The sequence below is a fragment of the Macrobrachium nipponense genome, chromosome 1 (genome assembly GCF_015104395.2).
Source record: "Macrobrachium nipponense isolate FS-2020 chromosome 1, ASM1510439v2, whole genome shotgun sequence".
Classification (NCBI taxonomy): domain Eukaryota; kingdom Metazoa; phylum Arthropoda; class Malacostraca; order Decapoda; family Palaemonidae; genus Macrobrachium; species Macrobrachium nipponense.
In genome coordinates this window covers 198,129,450-198,143,445 of record NC_087200.1, presented here as the reverse complement: position 1 = coordinate 198,143,445, position 13,996 = coordinate 198,129,450, and positions in this window count along the sequence as shown.

Sequence of the window (13,996 nt, the reverse complement as noted above, 5' to 3'; positions counted from 1 at the left end):
TCCTTATATGTACCATAAGGAAACTGACATTTGGCATTAACTATAGCCATTTAAAACTACACTAAAAGTACCTTTATAATTATAGTAGTAAGAACCAGAGTTATATGGCTTTGTAATTTTAACATGTTTTCCATCAATAGCTCCGAGGCAGCGTGAGGAAAGTCCCATTTCCGATCAAACTCGTTCAAGACACTGACATCCATTCCTCCTCGCTCTCTGGTATCTGTGAATATTAATAGGATACATAAATATCTTCCAAATAATACCCTTAAATGTTAATTTGGTTACAAATTCATTATAGAATGATACTACTAAAGATATCATCAAAGGGAACACACACAATCCGGCCCCTTTTTCCCTTTTCTCTCTCTCTGCAGAATTAACTTTTAGATATTTTTTTTCATCAGTCATCTAAATGCCAATGGAAATGTTGTGAATCCCTGGGGGTTCACGAACCAGGGACGGATCCAGAATTTTTTTGTGGGAGGGGGGTGGGGGGAGGAAAATCTTCCATTTATAGATATATTTTGTTTTGATTTACAAACAAAATCTCTAAATATATATATATATATATATATATATATATATATATATATATATATATATATATATATATATATATATATATATATATATATATATATATATATATATATATATATATATTATTTTTTTTTATTTATTTGCTTGAGGGCAGGGCGATCACATCATCACTGGACTGTTTAATTAAGCTTAGTTTGGGGTCGGTGTTTAGTACAATTTTTTTTTTTGGACCAGTGGGAGGATGCATACATACCCCCCCCCACTCCCCCCTGGATCCGTCCCTGTCAGAAACCGAGAGTGAAAAACCCCGTGCTTTAGTTAATTCTTGACACAAGACACATTTGTCTGTAATGTTAAGATTTTATATGATGTTTATCACAATATATAATGTAATAATTGACTTTCAACCATTCCCCGTGTTTTCTAGGTACCTACCAGGGACCTCTGGATGTGACCACACAAAAAATCCACAAAGAAAAGAAAAGTTGGCTGACTGAGGGAAAATAGAATTACTAGAGTTAGCTTGTAAGCACCTTGAAAAGGACGAGGGTGTGGATCCATTAGGACAGAGCTGGGCAGAGGAATTTAAAAAATTAGAAGAAAAAACCAGCAAATTTACGCTAGAGAAGCTATTAATGATATATTATATGAGGGCCGACTCGGGGAGACTCGACATGAACTCGGTGAAAATTAATGAACCACAACTCTTACGATCAGTACAAAAATCAGATCATATGAACACTGTAAGAGTAATCACTCATCCTGTTGTCAAGGAACATAGGTCCATAGAGGATCTATTAAATGATCCACAATTTAGTTAATATGACTGAGTACCAGTAAACTGAAATATAAGTAGCTACATAATGTGAAAATTTATTCTCATACATTCATGTAATTAATTACATACACTATGTTTTTATTGTATCCCTACCGGTAAACAGTACTGTTATATTTTTGTTTAAAACTCTCCCTCTCTCTCTCTCTGATATGCAATGACATTTGCTTACACCTGTGGTAAATATTATTTAATTTCATAAGCTGCTTCCTACAACTGTAAAAGAGCAAATGATAAAATAAGCATTCATCAATTTGTTTTTTTACCTTAACTTTATTACATCTTTTAGTGATGACACTATAGCATCACACGTCTCTATCACAATGTTACCAAGACTCTGAGGAGAGATGCAGCACGCAAACTTCAGATCTTCGAAGGAATCTCCAGTTGCAAGAAATCGGAGAGTACATAACAATCGTTGACTTGCTGGTATAGCATCTCTGAGTTGTGTGTCTTTTCTCAATTATTGGTGAAACCATCGTCAGCAGGTTCATAAATGTGTCGTGGTCCATTCGAAGGTAATTTCTATAGTCTTCAGGTGATGATACCAGTAGCTCATTTAACAGGCATTGATGAGACAGTTCACATCTCTTCTTGTACCACTCTTTCATCCACAATCGTCTCTTTTTGTTTTTTTTATCGTCGACTTCTTCGCTGGCAAGCGCCAGCAGAATAGCTATACAAGCTTCCTTTTGCTCATGCCTCCACGCCTCAATGCAATGTACTGACGTTTGATCTACAATATTATCAGTCTATGGCAGTGTATGAACAAACATGTTGGTCATACATGTTTGACAGTCTGTAGGGCGGGTAAATTGTAAAAAATGAGATTGTTTTCCTTCAGATACCACGAGGAAACATTTACGAAGTGGCCAGGAGTGGCTTGTAACCGTAAACGTGTGGGCCTGAATTTCCTTACCATGATATATGTGAATACACCAAGATGAAGGGTTTCAACCAGTGAAAAATACGTTAAAAATTCTCAGGATTTCTTTCCTCCCTTCACTTCAACAGCGGAATTATCCCTTTCCACCTAGTCCTGTCATTTCATTCATGACGGCTGCCCCATCCATACGGCCAGAATAGTCCAGGAATGGCTTCAAGGTCGAGAGGATTTGAATTGGTTGCCATAGCCAAATAGGGTGCAGAACCACATAGATCCGAGAAAGAAAGTAAAGTCGATTTATTAAAGATTGAACAATTCACAGGTGCCCCGAGAGAAGCCGAATGTAGTGGAAAAAATCACTGAATTTTCTAATCAGTTTTCTCCCACGTATGCATAAATTTTTATTTTATTTTTGTTCCATTATTTTATGCTCATCCATTTCGTATGAAGTAGTACTGTCGCATATCTTATGTAATATAAGCTGGTTAGAGGTAATTACGTTTGCTTTATGTCTATTACAATTTGAATCATAATTACCTGACCTGTTATCGAATTACAATTACAACTTCAAAAATACTGAAATACAAAACTTAAATATTAGAAAAAAAATTCACAAAACTTTTCGCACAAAAAGGAAATAAATGGAATAAAAAATTTTTTAGAATTGGTAGCTGGCTTGTTAAGATTCTCCCTTAATAATATATATAATAAATAAATTGGGTAGCGACTCAAAACATCTCTCTGTTGCATTTGGTTATGATGAGTTCTCGAAAAGTAAGAGGGCTGCTCTAGGATAACAATTTCAAATAAAGTACTTTATTATTTGAACTTTTCAGTTACAATTACAATTACCATAAAGTATAAATAAAAAACATTTTCGGAAAAAAGGTAATGTTATTTGTAATTGGTAAAGCTCTCTTACTGTGGGTTTCACAGACAGTGCAGTCAAGTTTTTGGTCAATAACACTGTAATGAAGACTGGTATCAGTACGAGATTTTGCTATAATTTTTCGGTATAATCAAGGCTTTAACTCAAATGAATGTCCGGTAAAAATGCTCAATTTTTATTTGTAACACATAGAGCAACTGTAACCAGTTACCTATTCAAACCAATCTATAGGCAATTGGCGGCTCTCTCTTTGCTAAAAAAAAAAAAAAAAAAAAAAAAAAAAAAAAAAAAAAAAGTTGAAAAGTTGCGTGACAAACGGATTTCTGCTACCATGCCGACAGTTATGTTCCTAGGTGGCCATCTCTCTTCACCTTCGTAATACAAGCATATGGCTGATGCCTGAGTCCAAATGAAGATTGCGAAGGAGGTAACCAAACACAAGTATAACAGTAGCTTTACCATCAATCACAGTATCTATCGTTCTACTACTCCACCATACATGCAGATATCTCTCACTCTAATAATTATAATCATTTACTCCTTACCCAAGTCAATAGTCACTAAAGAAAGAAAAAACAATTTGACCTTAAGATAAAAATAGTAATAGCTACTACTACTACTACTACTGCTGCTGCTGCTGATGCTAAGAATAATAGTAAAAAAAACTGGTTATTATTATTAATAATTAACTAATATTGTTCCCTTGTTTTTTGCACATTTTTTCCGTGCCTGAACTATACCGTACCGTACTTGGTAAAATTAATTGTCGTGCGTAATTCCGTACCGTACACATAGGCTAAATATCAACCGTGCCGTACCGTACCGTAATGCCAGCCTTGCTGGCAGGTAACAACCAAGTGAATCGTTAGATATAAACAATATTGTAAATTATTATTATTAGATTAGATAGATGGATAGATAAAAAAAAAAAATCGTACAAAATATACTTAAACTGAAGTAACATTCAGAGAGAGAGAGAGAGAGAGAGAGAGAGAGAGAGAGAGAGAGAGAGAGAGAGAGAGAGAAGGGAGGGGGAGGAGATGTGAGGGAAGGAAGAGGAAGGGGGTGGAGGGAGAGGGTAGGCGAATTTTTTTTATACTGTTGTGTAGATCCATTTCTGGCTAATCGAGCCTTTTGCCTCTTCGTAGGACAAGTGTCTATTCTTTATAATTTGTGATTCATGATACTCTAAATAAACGGTACTGGTGTAGCTACTATAGCAAAATCTCGTACTTGTACGAATCTTAGTTACACAGAAATAGGTTAGAGAATTCGCGAACACTTTAACCGAGCTCATTTGACGAAGCTGCGCTCAACGAGTATTCAGTTCTCAATGTAATATTAACAGGAACAATAATTACGTGAGCCATATTATATTTAAACAGTAGTATCTTTATTTCATACCATGGTGATTATGATCCCTATTGGCTAATCCTACAATCAAGGAACGATATAATGATATATGAATCATGGTATTGTTTTACTCGACTCAAAACGGAGTCTGAATCCCAACGGAGGTAAGGTCGTCAGCAGGATTTTTAAATGGGTTAGACTTCATAACCACTCACCATGAATCGAAGGGACACAAATCTGGCGCTGCTAGGACGAATTGTCACTTACGCGACAACGGTTCTCGATACGAGCCATTGCATGTGATGTTGGTGTGCCCCCACCACGGTACAGTTGTGGATAAAAGAAGGTGGGAGGAGAGTGGGAACTTGAACGACTTGCGTAAGTTGTTTATGCTGAATGATTGGTGGATATGTTACATTGTCCATGGTTATTTAATCTTGCTTATTTGATATGAAAGTTTCTTTCTTAAATGTATTTCGTCTCGCTATTATAATTTTGGTTAGACTACAGATATCCGCAGCCATTCCAACACCACAGTAATATTTCAGGTGCACCTCCATAATTCCACACCGTGGGTGGTTGGCCCTTGCCGACTTCAACCATGAACAAAGTTAGATAGTCGATTAAGTTGTCTCGGTAAAATTAAGCCTATAAGAGCATTTTATTTGTGCCCACCCCGTCACAGTCATTGTGTGTCTTTTGATAGCTATAGTTTATTTATTAAATGTCATTTCAGTGATGTCTTAGGAATATTAAGGATATTGAGAATATTAAGGATATATGTAATCTCGTTCTATTTGATATGCTTTTGAAATAAAAAATATATAGCCATGTTTACTAAATTATGATAAATCCATCGAGTATAAAATTCGAAGAATCTAGAATTGATTGCGATGTTATATAAATTATAAGTTAAACATTTAAGATAATATGTTTGCTTAGCTAGGCCAGGTGGTCCACAGAAAACCACCCCAGCTGAGGATGACGCCATTATCAGGGCCGCTGGAGAGCAACCCTTAACCAACCCCGAGGCCATTCATGACGACCTTGGATTAGAAGTGTCATCGATGACAGTACGACGCGGACTCCACGCTGCTGGGATTCATCACAGAACTCCAGCAACGAAGGAGCTCTTGACTGAGCGACATAAGGCGGGAAGGCTTGATTTTGCCCAAACGTCATGCTGATAAGGGTTTGGACTTTTGGGGCAGGGTCATCTTTACTAAGTGCTTCTCGTCCACATCGCATGGGAAGCTGCACTGTTGGCGAACAAATAGAACTCGGTATGATAAGGAAAAATCGTTACTTGCATCAATTATCAATTGCATTCTTCTTTATATTAATTATTAATCTTCAGATTTTGTTCCACGGAAGTGGACTGTCAAAATATACAAAGGGAGTTAACATAAATAAGAATGCTATTTCTGAGATAAATACTAGGTAAGGGACAGTGGCATCATTTGCTCTTTTTCCTCAAATATAATATATTAAATAAATAATACACAATAGAATTCTTTCAGTGTGTTCATCACCTGAGAATTTAAATTCTCCAAAGGTAATATATATATATGATTTATATTATACACCCCCATTTTTTTGTTCTCATCAGATATGAACCCCGTAAACATGTTGAGGTGGTCGACTGGCCATGTCACCTGCAACGTATGGGGCTGGGTGTTCTTCATTGTGATGTCTGCATTGGTATGGGTGATGTGTTTCCGATCTACGAGGGACGATTCACAGCAGCTAAGTATGTTGAGCTGCTGCAAACCTCCTTCTGCCTTCGTTACGAGAAAGGAATTTTTCCCTTCCACCCAGGGCCCATCCTGTTTCACACTCCTCACGTTGTTCAAGAGTGTTTGCAGACAGGATTAACCTGCTTCTTCTTGAATGGCCGAGCAAAGGAGCAGTATGAAATGTGATTGAACACGTGTGGGCCCAGATGGGTGAACACATGGAAAATGGAACATGAGAGAAACAACACAGCAACTCATGGCTCACATCAAAACTATCAGTGGAAATTTGTAGACGAGACCGCAGCAAAATTTTTCAACCTGTTCATTCGATGCCGACAGATTGAGGGAATAGTGACTGAGAGAGAGGGTGGATGGTCAAGGTATTAGATTGTATATAAATGTTATATTTTTTGTAGGACCTAAAATGTTCTCATTTTTTTCTCACTAGTTATTTGATTATATGTTTTAAAAATAAACATAATTCACACAAGTTTTATTATAACCATGATATTCTTGATATAATGATTCGAAGTTTTTATCTGTAAAAAAAAATGGCACAATGCCTCCATACAATATTGAGAGTATTGCAGTAAACTTTCTACTTACTCAGGCCCACATGTGTTTGATGTCTTCTAATCACGTTTCTTGTTAACAGCATTTGAATTTATGGAACTGAGTGATCGCTGAGCACTGTTATCATACAGTGAGGGCGGTAACAGTATTGGCAAATTGCCTTAAAGCCCGTCCACACGGCCGAGCTTTGCTCAACGAACTTTGTTCGATGTGATGTCAGAAGCGGAGAAAACGCGGCAAAGTATGACTTTTCCCGCTGTTTCTCCGCTTCTGACGTCACCAATCGGACAAAGTTCGCGACCAAAGCTCGACCGTGTGGACGGGGCCCTTACCTGTATACTTTGTTCTCTGTGGTGTAGCCGATACAGATATGATACTTCGCCACTTATTTTCGCCTTTATTAGCTTCTTGAAAGTCTATTAAAATAGTTTCCATTATTTGAAATGTAATGCTTTATATCCTACTGATATTTTCAAGTATCTTTGGTGTAAAACCCTAAGTTATATGAACAAGAGTAAATATGTGGATATTTTGGCCGTCGTTGTTCGTTCTGAGTAGAGGGGTAATATGCTCTGTGGGACATTTTAAAAGGTAACTGTCAATTCAGTAGAGATACTCTCTTTATGTCAGCCACTATAAGGAAAGCCAAAATGACTTCACCATCACCTGAGGTCAACGAAATATATAGTCTATGATATATCAGTGCATACATTTTAATTTTAGAAAAAAACAACAGTTAACCCTTAAAATGTCAACCACGTCATATGACGTGTTGCAGAAGTCGTCCCACACTGTTGTTACGTCATGTGACGTTCTTAAGTTTTAATTTGTGCGCCTTCATAGCTTATGTATTTGAGATTGGTTCTGTACTACTTAGTGCCTATTAGAGGTTTTGCTGGCCGTTTGCACTGCTCGTCTTCCATTTGTATGAACTGCGCGGGGGCGGGAGGGGAGGGTAAGGGTGGCCTAGGAGGTTGTCAGAAACGTCAAACCAGCTAATCCTTGTGTGGCAAAGGATTAGTGGCGATAATTTTTTGCCACACACCTTCGATTTTTGATGATAGTATATCAGGAAATAAGTTTTTTTTTATTCTATTTTTGATAATTCTTATAATGGAACTGACTGTAGATAGATCCAATCGTTAATTTCATGTTATGAAATGGGGTAATATATCAGCGAACACTCAAGGGAACAAGAGTTTATGACATTACAGTATCAGAGATGAGAAATTTTCTTTGCTTTGGTGGTTAGATTATGGGTATTGTCAGAAGGGCAATCTTCGATTATTATTGGGTCACTGACCTCTCTGAATACACTAATGACATATCAGAACTGCCTATGAGCGCAGGGGCTTTTTATCATTAAGTTTAGCTAGTATAGCTGATATATATATATATTATATATATATATATATATATATATATATATATATATATATATATATATGTAAATATATAAGTTAGCTAGTATAAGAGAGAGAGAGAGAGAGAGGAAACGCACTGCAACCAATGCTGTAAACTTGGCTTACGTGATAAGGTTAAAATATCCTGTTATTTTCGGCAATACCAATATAACTTTAAAATGTTGATCAATTTTAATTATGTGTATAATGAATATGACCGATATATAATAATCGACGGTTGTAAGATAACGTCTTGGCCGAAAGTTAAATGGAACCTTGATAAACAAACTTATATTATAAGTGAGACAACAGTCTTCATTACAACGACATAAACTGCTCAGATTTTTTTTTTATTTTTTTTTTTACTCCGTGTGTGTGTGTGTGTCTTTCTCCAACCATTCCTAATAACTCCGCCCACCAAACGAACTCCAGAACTTATTGGTGGAACTCTTGTTAGCAGAGAAGGGGTTTCTCCCCCCCCCCCCTCATCTCCCTCACTAAACACTGTGCCATGTAATTTTTCGAAGTCTCGCAAGACGGTGTACCAGGAAACCTGTGTCCAACTGTACGTACTGCATGACTTAGTTACGTATGTGAAAATAATTCAGTCCCCCCATAAGTATTCAGTCATGCACGTTTTCTTTCGTACTGTTACTATTTGAAACATCCATTTTCTTTTACAAGGGAAACAATTGTATGTGAAATCACAAATACCAAATGTCTACTTAAAGTATTATCCTACATCAAATATACCATTGAATTGGTATTATTAATATAATTTTAAAGTCATCTTAAACATTTTACCATTAGAAATATATAAACAGCCAATAGCAGAGAGAGAGAGAGAGAGAGAGAGAGAGAGAGAGAGACGAGAGAGAGACGAGAGAGAGAGAGAGAGAGAGAGAGAATAACTCCTTACGATTTCAATAGATTGAAGTGAACGTCGTAGGCAACTGTTTCCCCCACCCTCCCGTAAATACATATATTTCTCCAAAGAAGAGAGAGAGGACTGTGCAATTATGTTTGTCTGTCTATCAATTCTTTGCTGAGAGCGAGAGAGATAAAGGAAGGAAGAAATAGAAACACCAAATGTATACCTTATGTAACATCCTGCATCACATTTACCTTAAATTATTATCATATTACTGTATTAATCTTAGAGATTGTATTAATATAATTTCAAAGTAATCCTAAACATTAGTAGCCTTAAAGGTATATACTTACATACGTACTTATAACACTTGCAGCCAAGAGAGACAGAGTTACCACTATGGCAAGTATCTTGTGGAGAGAGAGAGAGAGAGAGAGAGAGAGAGAGAGAGAGTTGTCCTTACAGTGTTTAAAAGAGAGAAATGGAATGATTATTCTATTTAAAATACTCACATATGAATTTTGTACTTACAATTATAGTATTATTATTGGAAAATTTAATGAAAAACTTATTACATACATGTCCATGAAAATTATCTCATCTCAGTAAGAGAGAGAGAGAGAGAGAGAGAGAGAGAGAGAGAGAGAGAGAGATTACATAAAACCATTAAATTCGTTGACCATTGTATGGCATTGTTACTTTCCCAGCTCCGAGCGTCACTGGAGTTATGAGGTAGGGAAATTGATACAGAAAAAGACGAAGGGAAGAATTTTCATTTGAAATTAGTCATCGTATTATTACTACTTCTATTATTATTATTATTATTATTTGAAAATAAAATAAACACGTGCATGTACCATAAAAAATTCTCTCATCTCAGTAAGAAAGAGGAGTTTATCCTTAAAAGTGAAATGGAAAGGTAATTTTCATCGTTTAAAATACTACCATTATGAATTTTGTAATTACAGTTTTATTATTATTATTATTATTATTATTATTATTATTGTTATTATTATTATTATCAAATAACTGAAATTATCAATAAACATTTTACATACTAGTACCATAAAATTCTTTCATCTTGGTAAAAGAGAGAGAGAGAGAGAGAGAGAGAGAGAGAGAGAGTGTTTTATCTCTCTCTGTTCTCTCAAAATATACTTATAACGCTTCCAGCGAAAGAGAGGGAGGAGTTACCACTATGACACATTATCTTGTGTGGCAAAAGAGAGAGAGAGGGAGAGAGAGAGAGAGAGAGAGAGAGAGAGAGAGTTAACCTTAATTAAAAGTGACATGGATAGATTAGTATTGTATTTCTTTAAAATACTATCACATAATATGAATTTTGTAATTACAGTTATTATTATTATTATTATTATTATTATTATTATTATTATTATTTATTATTATTATTATTAATATTGTTATTATTATATAAATTGAAAGTATTAAAAACAAATAGTACAAGTACTATAAAAAATCTCGAGTCTCAGTAAATGAGAGAGAGAGAGAGAGAGGGAGGAGGGGGGGGGGGAATTTCATGAGCACTTGATGGCAGCAACAAAACAGCTCCTTCCCCTCCTGTCACTCAACTTGATATGTATATCTGACAGTTTTAGTACCTGGAGTTTGAGAGAGAAGACTGGGATTTCCTTCATTCTTACATAATTTTTAAAGTTATAAGCTAAAATCTTACTAATTCACTATGGTATTTTCTTTAATGAATTGATATTATTGCTGTATAAATTAATATTAATATTTGAAAATAGTAAATCATTCATTTATCATACAAAAAAACCATACATCTTTGTAGTAGAGAGAGAGATGAGAGAGAGAGAGAGAGAGAGAGAGAGAGAGAGAGAGACAGAGAATTAGTATTTTTATTATGTGATATCATTTAAACTTAATAAAACTTACTAATACAGTATTAATCAAAATTAATATTTGAAAATAGTAAATCATTTTTGCATCATAAAAATGTATTTAGTCATGAAAATAAACATCAAAATACACTAATTAGTGATTATTTTCGTCGGAAAATTCTCTGAATGGGCGAGTCCGTCCGCAAATAATTTCTAGATAGGTTCCAAAGAAAAATAAAATCCGCGAATGTGTGAGTCCGCGAATCCGGAGAATGCGAATACGGGGGACCACTATATATATATATATATATATATATATATATATATATATATATATATATATGATATATATATATATATATACATATATAGAATATGTATATATATATATATATATATATATATGTATATATATATGTATATATATTATATATATATATATATATATATATATATATATATATATATATATGTATATATATATATATTATATATATATGTATATATATATAGTATATATATATTATATATATATATATATATATATATATATATATATATATATATATATTATATATATTTTATATATATTATATATATATATATATATAATGTATGTACTGAATCACGAAAGTTAGGAACGTGATAAATCCATAAACAAAGATACATGCCACGAAGGAAAATAAACGAAGGAGCAAACTGCGGAGACCTTTTGACGTTTCCACGTCCTTTACTAAGCAGAATTGACATACATAAGGGAAAAGACAAAACAAGAAGATTCGTATAACTGACAGATAGGGATTATAAAGAGATTAGTACCTCGAATCCGACACACCTGGAAGATGAGTAACCTTCCCAAACAAGCATAAAACTTTCTTTATATATATATATATATATATATATATATATATATATATATATATATATATATATATATATATATATATATCTTAACTTAAATGCTCTGTGGGAAATCTAACGAAATAAAACTATGCCGATCGACAGAACAGGTTTTTAAATGCCACAGGGGAGATGAATTCACTCTCATGAATACTTACAATGAATGTAAAATTTTGCTCAGAGCATAGAAAAAAAAGATAAGTACTTATTAAATTTATAGGTATTATACGTGTTGCAGGTATCGAGCCACGCAAAATATACCGAAAGACATCTAAATGAATAGTAATACCATATGAACCGCAGTAAAAACACATTACTAAAGGAACAATATATGGACTCTCACGTATGAATTATCGTTGTTCCATCAAGAAAATTGTCTAGAAACAATTTAAACAAAAGGTCCCAAAAAGAAACAACAAAGGACGACAAGCGCAAATAAAAAAATAGTCAATCTAAGCAACAATGAAATTATTACTCAAATCACAACCTGAAAAACAGTAAAACAACCTTCATAAACTATACAAAACTACCAAGTGATCCATTCAACATATACTTTATGATTCGGTAGAATTCAAGTCAAATACGCTGTGTAGACATTCAACGACGAGAGAGAGAGAGAGAGAGAGAGAGAGAGAGAGAGAGAGAGAGAGAGAGAGAGAGAGAGAGAGAGAGAGAGAGAGAGAGAGTTAGTAGATATCGCGGGTTAATGATCCTGTGTACTTCAAAGCCTAAATATATATAGTACTAAGTAAAAATAAGAAAAAATTCAAATCAGTCCAATCTCTTTTCAGTCAACTAGGAACGATAATGAATGAAAAGATTCAGGAATAATACATATAACGAGATGGTGAAACTGCTTCAGCGAAAAACCAGATCTTTACAATGACGCTGACACCGAAAGCCAAGTTAAGGAGGAAATTTGTAACCCGATCGGAAAGGCCGCGTCTCTCTCTCTAGAACAGCCTGTGACCGGCCACAACACACCAAATCCGGTTCAGGAGTCCTTCAAAAGCCCAAGACTTAGCAGCAGCTAGGCAGCCCTCAGGAAGTTTGGTCAACCTGAAGAAGAAAGGGGAAGGAAACGCTGACGTCAAACAAAGGTTATTGCTCCAGACGAAGTATAGTAAGAAAGGCGATATTTTCACAATCGAAAACCTCACGCACACACATACAGTATATATATATATATATATATATATATATATATATATATATATATATATATATATATATATATATATATATATATGTATTTATTCAATTGCTGCCGATGTAATCAGCAGACCTACGTAGGAAGTACGCGCCGGTTGCTCAAAGTGAGATGTGATGCTCATAGAGGTGTAAGTTACCGAACGGGCAGCAAATTATCCACCCCTGAACAATCAATATTAGGAATCACGCCAGAATCTGTAGGGCAGAGATAGATTATAACAACTTTAAGGTCATTATGACGTCACCATATGAACACCACCTCCTCGTTCTTGAAAGTTTGGCAATTAAGAAACTGGTACCTTCACTTAACAACCATACTACCTCAGTACCTTTGTCTATAGCATAAAGACACGTCACTTTGTTCTTTGCCTCTTCTTGACTTTTTCCACCGTCCTGACACGGAGCGGCGGGACTCTGCTTGAGCAAGGTATTTCCACATTTTTAATATTTTATATATATATATATATATATATATATATATATATATATATATATATATATATATTCTTTTTAATTTTTATTCGTAATTTTACTTAGAAATATTTTATTTTTTTGATGATTTTACATTTCCTTTTCTTGAATATGTTATGTATTGATGAATACTCATTCTTTGAGATTTTTTAATTCATAATTTTACTTAGAAATACTTTAATTTGTAATAATTTTACGTTAACATTCCTAATTGTTTAGTATTGATGTAATGTTTATTTCTTGCCTTTAGCCTGCAGATGGGACTTTGTCTCGAAACGTCGCTAGCAATAAAGAATCGTATGTAATGTGCCATGTCCTTCCGTATTCCCGTACACACACACACACACACACACACACACACACAAACATCACACACACACACACCATATATATATATATATATTTATATATATATATATATATATATATACATATATATGTGAAAATGATAATCAGAAATCCAAG